Below are 15,670 nucleotides of genomic sequence, written 5' to 3'. Positions count from 1 at the left end.
TAACTCCAAGGGTAGCATACACACATACATAAAATTAAAAACAAAAAGATTGGTTCCTTGCAGTTCCTCACCTGTTACACAAAAGCATCCTGAGTTCAGCACACACCTGGTTCACACTGCACTGCCCACCCCTGGGTGTAACCCAAAGCTCATGCTGCTTGCTGTGCTGTGAGTAAAATAGTGTTCATTTCTTTCTCATTCACATGTCTCCTGTTGTCTTCCAAGATCTTATGAACTGTGACAGACTTGACTTGTGACTTGCAAATGGAGGGTAGAGCTGCTGATCCTTGACTGCCTGACCGTTGACTTACCACGTTCTTAGAACCCCATTAAGTAGTGTGTCGAGGTTGAGTGGCCAGCACAGTTAATACTGAATATAAGGATTATTTTTCCCTGAGACAAGGTTTCTTTGTGTAGCCTTGGCTGTCCTACAACTCACTCTTTAGACTAGGCTGGCCTAGAACTCACAGAGATCCGCCTGCCTCTGCCTCCCAAGTGCTGGGATTAAAGGTGTGCACCACCACCGCCTGGCTATCAGGATTTTTTAAATGAAACGTTAGTCTGAGCATCACATTGCTGAGGACTGAGTGTTTTGAAGAAGGACTCCTAAGGCTACCTTGCAGAACTGCTTCTTTATATTCCAAGCATATTCCAGCCCTGTGATGGCCAGAGCATGCTGGGACAAAAGAAGCTGATGCTTGGCAGTACTTCAAGTCTGCTACATCTATAGACCAACCTGACACTTCTTACTCTTTGCCTCTTGGGAATTTCATATCTGTGCATGTGAATCGCTGTCCATCCTGTCTTAGAAAACCACATCTTTGGCTAAACATTGTCTTATCCAGAACCCTAGCTCAAGGTTGTCTGAGAAATAATGCAGTTTCTAGATTTCTCTCCACTTTGTTCCTGGAAGACACTAAGTCCACCCAAGAGAGATTGGGGGGGGGGGGGGGGAGTGGCACTTATAGCAGCCAGAGGTTGGTGTTGGGTGTCTTTCTCAATTATTCCCTACATTTTTTATGTAACATGGTTTCTCACTGACCTAGAGTTCACCAATTTGGCTAGGTAGTTGGCCATCAAGTCTGAGGCAATATCACTGTACCTAGCTTTTCTGCATGTGTCCTAAGGGATTGAACTCACGTCTTCATGCTTCCAAGTCAAGCACTTTACCATTGAACCATTTCCCTTGCCCTATTTCTTTTTATACACTGCTTTTAGGTTTGGTTTACTCTTGATTTTCTAAGGCCTATTTAATGTGCATTATTATATGTTACTTATTTCTGTTCTCTGATTTTTTAATGTCAACAGTCCACCCTCAGTTCCCATAACTTGTCTCACCCTTGGAGTTCCTTTGTGATGGACAGTTCTGTCTTCTCCAGATCCAGTCAGGTGCTGTCTCAAATGCTGCTCATACTTCTGTGCACTTCTTTAGAGTTCCATTGGGAATGTTCCCTGTGAAACCCTCTGTAATATCCAGCATGCTGGTTGGGTTCTATCTGATAGTTCTCCTACAGACCCTTGATATTTGCTGAGTTTCTCAGGAGTATCTTGTCTTTTCCCCTTCAGGATAGTTTAATTGAATTCATGGTACACCCTGAAAATAGAATACTCCTCAATTCTGAAAAGAAATAAGCCAGCAAGCTATGAAAAATATAAAGAAACTTAAATGCATATTGCTAAGTGAAAGAAGGCAACTTAAAAAGGCAACATAGCATAAGATTCCAAGAGGAAAGAGGGAAGGACACTTGGAACACTGAGAATTTTCACAGCAGTAAAATTAACCTGCATGTTATGATGATAGTAAAGAAAAAAAAATCAGTGTGTCCCAACTTAGCCATGAGTGCTAATGCTTTGTCAGTTATGGCTCATTAACGAGTGTACCACTCTTAGGGAATATTGATTGTGTGGGAACCTAGGAGGTGCCTATATGGGAATTCTTGTACTTAACACAGCTTTTTAGTGACTCCAAACTACTTTTTAAAAATACTCTTAAGGGGCTGGAGACATGGCTTAGTGGGTAAGAGTATGTGATTCTCTCGAAGAGGACCTGAGTTAGTTTCCAGCACCATGCCAGGAGATGTACAACTGCCTGTAACTCTAGCTCTAGGGAATCTAATGTTTTCTTTTGGCCTCTGGAGGCACACATACATGTATATATATGGTATACACTCACAAAAGTGCACACAGATGCACATGAATAAAGACAAAATCTTTGGCAGGGCATGGCAGTGCACAGCTTTAATCCTAGCACTCCAGAGACAGAGGCAGGTAGATCACTGAGTTTGAGGCCAACTTGGTCTACATAGTAAGTTTCAGGGTACCCATACCTACATAGTGAAACCCTCTCTAAAATAAATAAATACAAGTCTTTTAAAAATTAAAAAACAATCTATGGCACTAAAACTAGTGAAGGCTGAATACCTCCTAAACACCTATCACACATAAAAAGACACCACATAAATTTATATATGGACTAAAAAATAAGATAACTATAGACCAGAAATGAAGCAACATGTCAAAATACTGTATACTAGGGCTGTAAGTCTGAAAGCAGGCATTGCAGACCAAGATACTAGGTTTTGCAGATTAACAAACTACTCAACTTGAAAAATTCAAGAGCAGATTTTGAAGCTAGAGGCAAATGAAAAATTGCAGCACTCATGAAACAGACGAAGGAAATGGATTAAAATAAGCAAAACATTGTGGTGTGTGGAGGAAAATGGCCCCACAGGATCATAGGGAGTGGCACTATTAAGAGGTGTGGCCTTGGAGGACCTGTGTCACTAGGAGTGGGTTTTGAGGTTTCAAAATCTCAAGCCAGGCCCAGTGTCACTTTTCCTGCTTCCTGGCCATAGGGATAGAAAATGCCACCATGCTTCTAGCATGCCGATAATGAACTAAACCTCTGAAACTGTAAGCAAGCCCCAATTAAATGTTTTCCTTTATAAAAGTTGCCATGGTCATGGTGCCTTTTCAGAGCAATAGAAGCCCTAAGACAGAAGTTGGTACCAGGGACTGGGATATTTCTATGATAGGCCTAATGGTGCTTTGGTTTGGAGGAATGTGGATTTTGGAGCTTTGGGCTAGGAAAGCAGTTGAATGCTTTTAACAAGGCTTAATGGGCCATCCTAGTTGGAGCGTGGAAGACAGTGGTGCTGAGGGTTTTTGAACTGTTGGGCCTGCCTCAAGAAGTTTTAGAGGAGAAGAATATTAATATTAGTATGTGGCCTAGAGACCATTTTTGTGTTATTTTGACAAAGAATGTGTCTGCTTTCTGCCCTTGCCAAAAAAAAAAAAAATCTGCCTGAAGAGTTATGGATTAACAGCTTTGTCAGAGGTTTCCAGACAGCCTAGTATTGACTGTATTGCTTGGTCATTAGTGGCCATGCTTATGCAAATCTATAAAGAAAAGGAGCAAACTGAGCAAGGAAAACTACAAAATGTACAGTTTGAGGAGAAAAGGAGCACCTGGAAAAAGTTTAAAGAAAAGCATGATCCTCAATGGAGTAAAGGGAGTGGTGACTTCAGGGCAAGACCCTATCCAGCTAAACTTCCAACTTGTGAAAAGGAATTAACAGAAAAGCTTGGTGGCAAACACCTTTAATCCCAGCACTTGGGAGACAGAGGCAGGTGGATTTCTGAGTTCAAGGCCAGCCTGGTCTATAGAAGGAGTTCCCGAACAGCCAAATTTAGGCAGTGAAGGAAACTATTGAAAACAGAAAGCTGGTGAAGATGTGATTGAACAAGGCAGGCTATGTTCCAACCTCAGCAAGCAGCAGAACTTGGCAGTTTGGGCCACCTGGTTGAGGCTTTAGAGTCAAGAATATAAGATTGGGGTTATGGAAATCTCCCTCCCTCTGCAACTAAAGAAAGCCACTGAGGCCAGGCATATGCTGTTGCAGGGTGTTCACCAGAGAAAGATGTCAGAAGAAAGTCTCTATTAGTCAGTGGGCAACTACACTGGGTGTTGGAAATGCCAGTGTAGCCTTGAGCCTTTCTCAAAGTAAGCTTTTAAGCACAAAAACCATGCTCTTAAGTTAATGTTGGTAAACACTAATGTTTCAAGTGGATGATGGAAGAAAGACTCCAGGATGTAATCAAGCTTTGCAGCAGCAGGGAGAAACAGCCTCTGTGGACTGAACTCCAAGCAGCCATGCAGAAGGGTTTTTATTGATTGTTACACAAAAGGCCTTTTAGAGCCACAGTCCTGCTACAACCTGGGTTCAGGTTCTGAGACAGGAAGGGGGCGTTGTTGCTAAGAAATGAATTGTCTGGCCACCAGATGAGTTTCACACAAGTGGCCAGCCCCAAATAGCTCCAGCCATCTTCATTTATACATCAAAACAAGCATGTTTTTCCATACCAGCAAACCAGTTTTTCCATCCTCCAACATTAACTTCTGGCAAAAACAAATATGTCAAATATGTTTTTGCCCAACTTTTATATCAAAACATCTTTTGTTTTGCTTTTTTGTTGTTGTTGTTTTTGTTTTTTTGTTTTTTGTTTTTTGAAACAAGAGTTTCTCTGTGTAACTCTGGCTGTCCTGGAACTCACTGTGTAGCCCAGGCTGGCCTCAAATTCACAGAGATCCACCTGCCTCTGCCTCCCAAGTGCTGGAATTAAAAGCATGCGCCACCACTGCCCATCAATTGAAACATCTTTAAACCAAAAACAATTATCAGTTTGCCAGCTTGGCCAAATATCAAGCCAGGTACATCCTATCTTTACAAAACTAAAAGGTGATTGATATAGGCACACATTTTCAAAAACAATATCGTCAAAACATATTTACAGAAATAGGAGTGATCTGCCTCCAGTCCTGTCAGCACTGAAGTAGAACAGCTCCTGGGGTCTGAAGTGACAGCTGCCATCCCCAAACAAGAAATCTGAGAAGCATCAGCTCCCAAAGAATTTTAGGGGAGAATATTCTAGAAAAAAATGGGGTTTCTGGGAATGATCACATCTGTCCCATGTGTAACTGACAAAGTGACACTGAAAACCAGAAGAGAATCATCAATATTATGAAAGTGTGCAGGACACTCAGTCCCAGCAGTATTCTGTGCTGTCCCAAAGTCCACTGGTCCTTGCCAAGTGAGACAGGCCCCATAGGCATTGCCTCATCTGGAGAGCCCTTGGACAAGCACTCATATACTTGTACCAAACTAGGCCACACAGCTCCCAACATTTTAGCAAGTAAATTTCTGCATATCAGTACCTTTGATCTGATCTAGGAATTGTCTGTAGAAGCTCATTACCTAAGCAAGTCTCAGCCATTACCAGACTTCCTGGTTTGCCGAGAATATCTTGTGACTGAAGTCATACAAATGTTGAAGCTCCTACAAGAAAAGAAACTCCATAAATCTCAGATAACAATCACTGATTCTTTAGAGATAACTTCAACGCCTAGGTGGCCACCCTGGAGTAAATGCAGGTACAATGGTTCTCCTAAATTTCCCACTGCAGGTTGACAAACTTCAGTTAACAACAACAATCAGAAGCAGAACTACAGAAGCCAAAAGGCAAGTTTAGTTCATTTTGAGACTTTTCCCAGAACTATACAGTCTTTGATGGGTTAGGTCTTTGTTTTCATTTTAGCTAGTGGTGTCTACGTGCTGAGTTTTACAGCCTGGATGGCACTTCCATCAGGGAGTCAGTTGCGCTAAGGTCTAGGTCTCTGTTACATTCCCCATTGGTCTTAGTGAATGAGTCAAATGGTAGACTCATTCTGTTTTAGTGTAAGATGTAGGACCCTGTTGTTAATACATTCAAAATTAGAATTAAAGGCCCAGTCAGTGTTGTTAGTAGTTAGTCAGGGGTGCTAGAAATAAGACACTGGTTCCAATCAAGGCAAGGGTTTTTTTTTATTACTCTTATTTTTTCTTTTGAGACAGGGTTTCTCTGTAACCACTGGCTGTCCTGGAACTTGCTCTGTAAACCAGGCTGGCCTCAAACTCACAAGAGATCTGCCTGCCTCTGCCTTCTGAGGGCTGGGATTAATTACTCTATACTCTTGATCAATAGAAACAACAGTTTTCTCCCAAAGCCATACATAGTTTCCTTTATCTCATGACTAAGCTTCTACCATTTCTGTAAGGGAATCTGTTGTTTTAATACCTCTAGGTCCTGATCAACCTGTCTGCTTAGTTTGAGAAGAATTAGAAGAGGCATATTTAGTCAAATCATTGGTACATGTCCACCAAGTAGTTTCAGGGGCTTGGTAATATTACTGTTATCCAGATGACTTAAGCCTTAAGGCAGAATAGCAGGCATCAGAATGAGGGAAAATGCTTACGTTAATCCTCTGACAATAATTGGGCTGCCCCCAGTCACAGTGAGTTTCGTCAGTCAGTGGGCAGACAGTTTGGTTATTTCCTATCCCTATGCAGTACAGGGCCCTGGGTGTCTTAAGTATAACCAGCAGTCCTGACAGATTTCTGTCTGGAAATAACTCTATCCCCAGGGTCCCTTCCTGTGGCAGAGTCTGATTCCCCAGGTTTTCCTGTTCCCCAAAGGCCAGCATCTTTTTAAAGGAAATTTTTAGGAAGCTTCAGTCTTTTTGTTTTGTTTTAATAATTTATTTGTGTTTTATGTACATTGGTGTTTTGCCTGCATGTATGTCTGTGTGAGGGTGTCAGATCCCCTGAAACAGGAGTTATAGACAGTTGTGAGCTGCCATGTGGGTGCTGGGAATTGAACCCAGGTCTTCTGGAAGAGCAGCCAGTGCTCTTAACTGCTGAGCCATTCTCCAGCCCCAGGAAGCCTCAGTTTTATGAACCCATTTTTTTAAATGGAAACTCTTGTTTTTATCATTTAGGGGGTCCAGCCATAGGACATGCATAGAATTGTTTATTTATTGTTTGTTTGTTTGTTTGTTTTTCAAGGCAGAGTTTCTCTGTGTAGCCTTGACTATCCTGGAACTCACTCTGTAAACCAGGCTGGTCTTGAACTCAGAGATATCTCCTGCTTCTGCCTCCTGAGTGCTGGGATTATAGGTGTGTGCCACCACCACCCAGCTAGACATGCATAGAATTATAAATTTCGTATTCCTACCTCAAAAGATAAACTCTCATATCTTTTCTTTCTCTAATACAATCAGACATTTAAAATGGGCATCAATGAGCAAAGGTCAAGATAAATATGGGTTGTTGAATTCATACCCATAGTGCAAAATACAAGGCTCAGGCAGAGGTAGAGAGTCAGGGAATGGAAGGGCCCTTAATCTCAATGAGTCTATAGTCTGGAGACAGGCCGTTTGGCAGCAGTGTCTTTGGCTTTTGCTTTATTGACCTGGGTGTGGTGAGTCTGTGGTGTAATGCCAGGAACCTTTAGTGCTATGGTCCTTTCCAAGTTAGTTCCAGTGCCCCCTTAGCTACTCACTTCACCCAGACAGTATTATTGGACCGGAACAAGGAGATATTAGTGGTGGACTCAGGTTTGACTGGCTGGGTCTGTCGGATAGTACAATGAATAATCTCTATGGAGGACTGGAGGGCCAGCAGTGACTTGAGAAAAGAATGGTTAAATTGTTCTGTCAACTGCCTGGAAAGCAGTGGGGGAGGTCTTCCAAACATAATCTCATAGGGAGTAAATACCTCCTAATGGGGTGCAGGCAGCCCAAAGCAAAGGAAGGAGGCCTATCCATCCTTTGGTAGACTCTAATGAGAGTTTTGCCAATTTTTTTTAATGTTTTATTATTTTTACCTGGCCAGAACTCTGAGGTCTATATGCACAATGAAGTTTTAAAGCTTTATCTTTTAATTGAGAGGTTATGGATGTGAAAGCTAGGCCATTGTCAGACCCCAATGCTAGGGGGAGGCTAAATCAGGGGACCAATTCCTGGAGGAGCTCTTTAAGCTAGTACTTGAGCAGTTTTAGTCCAGGTGAGGATCACTTCTTTCCACCTGGAAAAACTATCTATAAAAACTAGCCAGCACTTTTATCTTCTCCCAGCAGGTGGGATCTTGGTGAAATCAGTTTTCACAGAGTTCACCAGTGTATTAGTCTTTCATTTGGACCCTTCTCTCTGTTTTGTATTTGCTTGAGCACAAACCTGTCACCTGGCTGAGGCAACTGCACTAGGCTGTCCAGTCTAGGTAAAAGATACCTGGTCTGATTTAAGGAATTGCTCAACATCCCTAATCATCAAGGAAATGCAAATCAAAAGGACTCTGAGATACCACCTTATACTTGTCAGAATGGCTAAGATCAAAAACACTGAAGACAGCTTATGCTGGAGAGGATGTGGAGCAAGGGGAACTCTCCTTCACTGTTGGTGGGAATGCAAGCTTGTACAGCCACTTTGGAAATCAATACGGTGCTTTCTTAGAAAATTGGGACTCAATCTCTCCCAAGACCCAGCTATACCACTCTTGGGCATATTCTCAAGGAATGCTCAAACATACCACAAGGCCACATGCTCAGCTATGTTCATAGCAGCATTGTTTATAATAGCCAGAACCTGGAAACAACCTAGATGCCCTTCAACTGAAGAATGGATAAATAAAATGTAGTACATATACACAATGGAGTAGTACTTAGCAGAGAAAAACAATGACATCATGAGGTTTGCAGGCAACTAGACGGATGGATCTAGAAAAAATCATCCTGAGTGAGGTAACCCAGACTCAGAAAGACAAACATGGTATGTACTCACTCATAGCTGGATACTAGATATAAAACAAAGGATGACTAGACTGCTACTCAAACTCCAGGGAGGCTACCTAGTAAATAGGATCCTAAGAAAGACACAGGGATTGCCCAATGACAGAGAAATGGATGAGATCTACATGAGCAAACTGGACGTGAGGGGAGTAATGAAGGGCAAGGGTCGGGGGAAAGAGAACAGGAGGTCCCAGCTGGATCAAGAACAGAGAGAGAGAACAAGGAAAGAGAGACCATGATAAATGAAGACCCCATGGGAATAGGAAGAAGCAAAGTGCTAGAGAGGTCCCCAGAAATCCACAAAGATACCTCCGCAATAGACTACTGGCAATGGTCGAGAGAAAGCCCAAACTGACCTACTCTGGTGATCGGATGGCCAAACACCCTAACTGTCGTGGTAGAACTCTCATCCAATGACTGATGGAAGTGGATGCAGAGATCCACGGCCAGGCCCCAGGTGGGGCTCCGGGAGTCCAATCTGTGTGAGAGAGGATGGATTGTATGGGTGAGAGATGTTGAGATCATGATTGGAAAAAGCACAGGGACAAATAGCCAAACTAGTGGAAACACATGAACCAATAGCTGAAGATCCCCCAACTGGATCAGGTCCTCTTGATAAGTGAGACAGTTGATTAGCTTGAACTGTTTGGGAGGCCCCCAGGCAGTGGGACTGGGACCTGTCCTTAGTGCATGAGCTGGCTTTTTGGAGCATGGGGCCTATGCTGGGACACTTTGCTCAGCCTGGGTGAAGGGAGGAGGGGACTGGACCTGCCTTGACTGAATCTACCAGGCTGAGCTGAATCCCCAGGGGAGTCCTTGTCCTGGGGGAGATGGGATTGGGGGGAGGGCAGGGAGGAGGGAGGACAGGAGAATCCGTGGCTGATATGTAAAATTAAATTATAAAATTAAAAAATAATAATAAAATAAAAAATAAAAATAAAAAAGATAATGAGATTATACAGAAAAAAAAAGATACCTTGGTCTAAGCAACTCAGAATGTTTTATGGACCATAGATGAGTAGCCTGGTGAAGGTCAGTTACCAGAGTCCTGCCAATTGTTTCGTGGAGAATGATCTTTCCCTCTGGTGTCCTCCATCAACCTGTAGGTTTGAATTGCCCATTTCTTCTTTATCACAGACTCTCAGGCCTCACTGGGTCATGGTATGTTATCAGAATATCAGTAGTCCCCATTGATCTTAGAGCTGTTTGACCGGCAGTCAGGTTTGCAGCCCAACAGTGGAGGACAGCAATTTGTAGGGGAAGTCAAACAGCCTCTAGGAGAGCCAAAATTTTTTAAATATCCTTTTTCCCAGTGGTGAGAAACCCTCTTTCTTTATAGATCATACTGTGGACATACCCATGAGTAAAACATGCTGACTGATGGTGTGGTGATATTTTATTTGTGCACCTCAATAAAGCTTATCTGAAGATCAGAGGAAAAAGCCAGCCAAACATAGAAGTCAGGCAATGGTAGCACATACCTTTAATCCTAGCATTTGGGAGGCAGAGATCCATCCGGATCTCTGTGAGTTCAAGGCCACACTGGGAACAGAGCCAGGTATGGTGGCACACGCCTTGAATCCCAGCACTAACCATGGAGGTCTGGAGGTCTATACAGACAGACAGGAAGTGATAGAGCTGGGTGGAGAGAGGAAGTAAGAGGGCAGGGACAGAAAGGCATATAGGCGTGGGTATACAGAAAGTAGGTCTCTCTTTGGCTGAGGATTCCTAGTGGAAAGAACATGGATGGCTTCTTTCTGCTTCCCTGATCTCTCAGTTTTTACCCCAATATGTGGCTCTGGGTATTTTATTAATAAGACCATTTAGCAATTCATCTTACATCTGGTACCCTAACACTTCTGGCACGAATTCATGAAAAAGCCACTTGCCTGTGGCCTTACAGCCCCCCCTCCCCCCAGCTCAGGCCCGAGCTGCACTTGGCCAGAGTCTCTTTGGCTTCTCTCCTGGTGAGTTGTGGGCTCTCTCTGGATTCCCATCTCAGACTGGTACCACACTAGGTAGCTGCTTTGAAACTCCCCTGGGCTTCTACTGTTCTACACAGTCAACAGACTTGGTGAGTCAATTAAGATATGTTAAAGAGAGAAATTAGTTAAAAGAGAAATTTTTCCCACAATAAAAATTGGGAAACATTTTTACAGTGGAAGAAATTTGGTCTCTGTTTGATAACACATTAGGCAGTCTGAAAAATGGAACAATTAAATGAGAGGATAATTAATGTTTATGGGATTTACATAACATCAATTATGAATATTGTTTGATCATTTTTGTTTTAGCATGAAAACGTTAGTTAATTTTTAGGAAAACTTGTTAAAACAAATCATAGAGAAATTCAGACCCAGACAGAAGAATTTAAAAGTGAACATATCTCAGCATTGAATTATATGGTTACAGAGAAACAGCCTAAGGTTTTGAAACAGCCAACCTTAATCTATCTGGTAACTTTACACAAACTATCAAATGCTCAAGGGTGTGTATGGACTCCAGTGAAAATGTTAGATTTGAGGAGATTTAAAGAAGTTATAGTCTTATATGGTATGCATTCCCCATTTGTAAAGCAGATGTTAAATTCGTGGTAAAGAAGCTATAGTCTTATATGGTATGCATTCCCCATTTGTAAAGTAGATGTTAAATTCATGGTCAACTTGTAATAGAATGATCCCTCAGGACTGGAAGATTTGGTTACAGCTGTCCTAGAGGCCAGTCCAAAGTTAGAGTGGAGAACCTGGTGAAAAGAGGAGGCTAAAACTATAGAACAATGATGTAGGGCTAGAAGTATGGAAATTTCCCAAGATCAGTTTCTTGGAGAAAGCGATTATGCTGATATACAAAGACAATCTTTATATGATGAACACACCCTAATTCTATGCCACATGGCAGCCATAAATGCATGGGACAGAATTAAAGAAGTAGGAAAGAAAATTGATTCATTTAAGAAAGTTGTACAGGGCCCAAAAGAAACCTCTTTCTGAAAAAGAAATCTTTAAAGAATCTTTAAAAGATTTCTTAAAAAGGCTGTCTTCAGCAGTAAATAGGATACCAAATTCAGAAGCTAGATAGATAATAATTTAATCTCTGGCCTTTGAAAATGCCAATGCATCATGAAAAAGGGTAATTAGGCCATTAAAGGCAAGATCATCATCCTTGGAGGAATGGATCAGAGTTACAGTTAATATTGAATCTCATGATCATGATGATCCTTGGACAGGAGAGGTGATTTCCAGGGAGTTGAAGAAAAATAATAATGTCAGATGCTTTAATTGCAGTAAACAATGTCACCTAAAAAGGGACTATAAACAGGGCATTCCTAGAAACAATGTTTCTTCAAGGAAAAATAGCAACAGAATGCCCCTCCCTTCTGGATTATGCAGAAGGTGTGGTAAAGGCAGACATTGGACTAATGAATGTAGATCAACAAGGGACAGACAAGGTAATCCTTTGCCTTTGCTGTCAGGAAACTCCCTGAGGGGCCTCTTGCAGGCCCCCATGGCAAATTCAGTTCAGTCCTTTCCTGCCATAACAGAAGAAACCCCTTCCCAGAGAAAATAAAGAACCAAATGCCTATTGTAAAAAATCATAATGCTCGGGGTGATAGAACAGCTATAGCAGAGAGAACAAAAAATTCAGGAGAAACCATAAAGTAATTTTTTTGACAAATTTCTATAAATGAACAAAGACCAAAATTAAATGAATAGATGACATACTCATCGATGGTCTTATAGACACAGGTGCAGGTATAACAATAATTGCGCCAGAATCTTGGCATTCAAGTTGGCCTCTTCAGGAAGTAAATGTTCCGCTGTTGGAGATTGGAACATTATCTCAAGTGAAAGAGAGCACAAGATGGCTCGAATGTATAGGACCAGAAGGGTCAGAGAGGAAAATTAAAGCCATATGTGGCTAATATAACTATGAATTTATGGGGCCATGATTTATTACAACAATGGAATACCCAGATTAACATTCCTTCGACCTCAGAAACAAACCATAAACTAACATCTGTTTCTGAGAAAAATATTGGAAGGTATTATAAAGAACAGTCACCGGCCATCCAGATTGTACAAGAACAGGGCACAACAGCTGCTGATCTTTCAAAGACACCAACAACTCTACCTTTAAAATGGTTAACAGACAAGCCTGTATGGGTTCAGAAATGGCTTTTTTTCCTTAAGAAAATTTTTTCATTCATTTTATATACCAATCAAAGATCCCCCTCTTCCGTCCTCCCTCCCCCAACCTCTCCTTCCCAAACCATCCCCCACTTCCCCCCACCCCCACAAGAAGGCAAGGCCTCCAATGGGGAGGTACATCCAGTAGAGGCAATTCCAAGCCCTTTCCCTTGCCTCAAGACTGCAAGAGGTGTCCCATACTAGGTTCAGCAATGGCCTTTAACAACAGAGAAACTACAGGCCTTAGAACAGCTGGTACAAGAGCAGTTAAATGCTCAGCATATTGAAGAATCAACCAGCTCTTGGAATTCTCCTGTACTTGTTATTAAAAAGAAATCTGGTAGGTGGAGAATGGCAACAAACTTAAGAGCAATTATCAAGGTAATTCAGCCAGTGGGCTCTCTAGAATCTGGAATTCTTTTGCCTACTCTGTTATCTAAAGGATGGCCTCTTATAGTTATCAATTTAAAAGACTCTTTCTTCTCAATACCCTTATAAGAAAAAGACGGAGAAAGATTTGCCTTCATGGTGCCTACTTATAATAATTCTCAGCTGGTTAAGAGATATCAATGGAGTGTTCTCCCACAGGAAATGTTAAATAGCCCAACCCTGTGCCAATATTTTGTACAACAGTCATTGGAAGTAATACATAAACAATTTCCTAAATCTATAATTTATCATTACATGGACAATATTTTACTAGCTGATTTATATGCAGATACTTTAGAAAGAATGTTTGAAGAAGTAAAGAAAATTTTGCCTTGTTGGGGATTACAAATTGCTCCTGAAAAGTTACAAAGAGGAGATTATATTAATTATTTAGGATCTAAAATAGGTCTACAAAAAATTAAACCCCAAAAGGTACAAATTAGGAGAGATCAATTATGGACTCTTAATGACTTTCAAAGATTATTCAGAGACCTGTCCAGTCTATGGACTGCTGTTGGGGTAAAAAATGATGAACTGAATAATTTGTTCAAAACCTTAGAAGATGACAAGGACTTAAATAGTCCAAGAGAATTATCACCTGAAGCTGAGAGAGAATTGGCTTTGGTGAAAAAAAAAATACAGGAAGAACATGTGGATTATGTTCTTCATGTTTGGAGCCAAAGCTTGATTGAATTTTACCCTCTAAGCATTCTCCTACAGGAATCTTAATATTATATTATATTATATTGGAATGGATATTTCTACCAAATAAACAGAGTAAAAAATTAAAAGCTTATGTGGAAAAGATCTCTGAGCAGATTTTAAAAGGAAAATTGAGACTTCATCAATTAGCAGAAATTGTAGTACCTTTAACCAATGATGAAATTGGCAAATTATGGGCAGAAAGTAAACCTTGGCAAAGAGCTTTCTGTAATTTTTTGGGAGAGATTAAAACAGCAAATATCCCCAAATTGATAGAATTGAACTTATAAAGAGAGCTGATTGGATCCTGCCTCACATTGTATGGGAAACACCAATATCTGGAGCCCATACATTTTATACAGATGCAAACAAACAAGGAAAGGCAGGTTACAAATCAGAAAATTTAACTAAAGTGGTCCAAAGTCCTTATAATTCAGTTAAAAATTCAGAATGATATGCTATTCTGATGGTATTGATGGATTTTTTTGGAACTTCTCAACATAGTAACTGACTCTCAGTATGCTGAAAGAGTGGTCTTACAGAGAGAGACTGCAGAATTTATCCCTGATGAGTCAGAATTAACTTAGTTATTTATTCAGTTACAAGATATAATCAGGAATAGGAATCATCCCTTATATGTAACTCACATCAGATCCCATACGGGTCTGCCAGGCCCTCTAGCACAAGGTAATGATAAGACTGATAAACTATTGATAGGAAATGTACTGGAGGCCTCAGAATTTCATAAAAAACATCATGTCAATAGTAAGGGTTTAAAAAGGGATTTTTCCATAACCTGTCAACAAGCCAAGGAAATTATAAGGAAATGTCCTACTTGTTCTTTTAATAACCAGAGTACACTACCAGCAGGATGTAACCCAAAGGGTACTCAGAGGAATGAAATTTGGCAGATGGATGTGTTTCATTTCGCAGAATTTGGAAAATTGAAATATGTACACCACACCATTAATATCTATTCAGGATTTCAATGGCCAACTGCTCTGAATTCTGAAAAAGCTGATTCTGTAATCACATGTTTGCTAGAAGTTATGACCATCATGGGTATACCTGTACAAATTAAAACTGACAATGCTCCAGCATATGTCTCTGGTAAAATGAAACAGTTTTTTGCTTATTACAGTATAAAGCATATTACAGGCATATCACACAATCCTATAGGCCAAGCAAAAAGATCAAATCTAACTCTAAAGGAAATACTAAATAAACAGAAAGGGGTAACAAAAGCCTCCAGAATAGATTACATAATGCTCTATTAACTTTGAATTTTCTCAGTGCTAATGAGAAAAGAACAACAGCTGCAGAGACATTGGATAATAGAAAAACTGCAGAATTAAATTAGCCTGTATACTTTAAAGGTGTGCTGACCTCAGAACGGAAACCAAGATATGTGTTATGTTCATGGTGAGGTTTTGCTTTTGTTTCTATAGAGGAAAAGCTATGGATACCAACAAAATTGATAAAGGTTTGATTTGAATAAGAAAGACCTCTTGATTAGAAGATGTGATAGTTCATCAACCACCATGATTATTCAATTTAAACTAACTTATACCACTAACAAATGCTCTTCATTTAATCAGATATAACTTGCTAAAAGGTAACCTCCCCAAAGTTAGGCTTGGGGAAGGGTTTTTGTTTTTGTCTTTTAGGAGAATGAAGGCTAAGGAATCTGA

This window comes from Peromyscus eremicus, chromosome 19 (genome assembly GCF_949786415.1).
Source record: "Peromyscus eremicus chromosome 19, PerEre_H2_v1, whole genome shotgun sequence".
NCBI classification, from domain to species: domain Eukaryota; kingdom Metazoa; phylum Chordata; class Mammalia; order Rodentia; family Cricetidae; genus Peromyscus; species Peromyscus eremicus.
Note: the sequence above shows the minus strand (reverse complement) of the source record.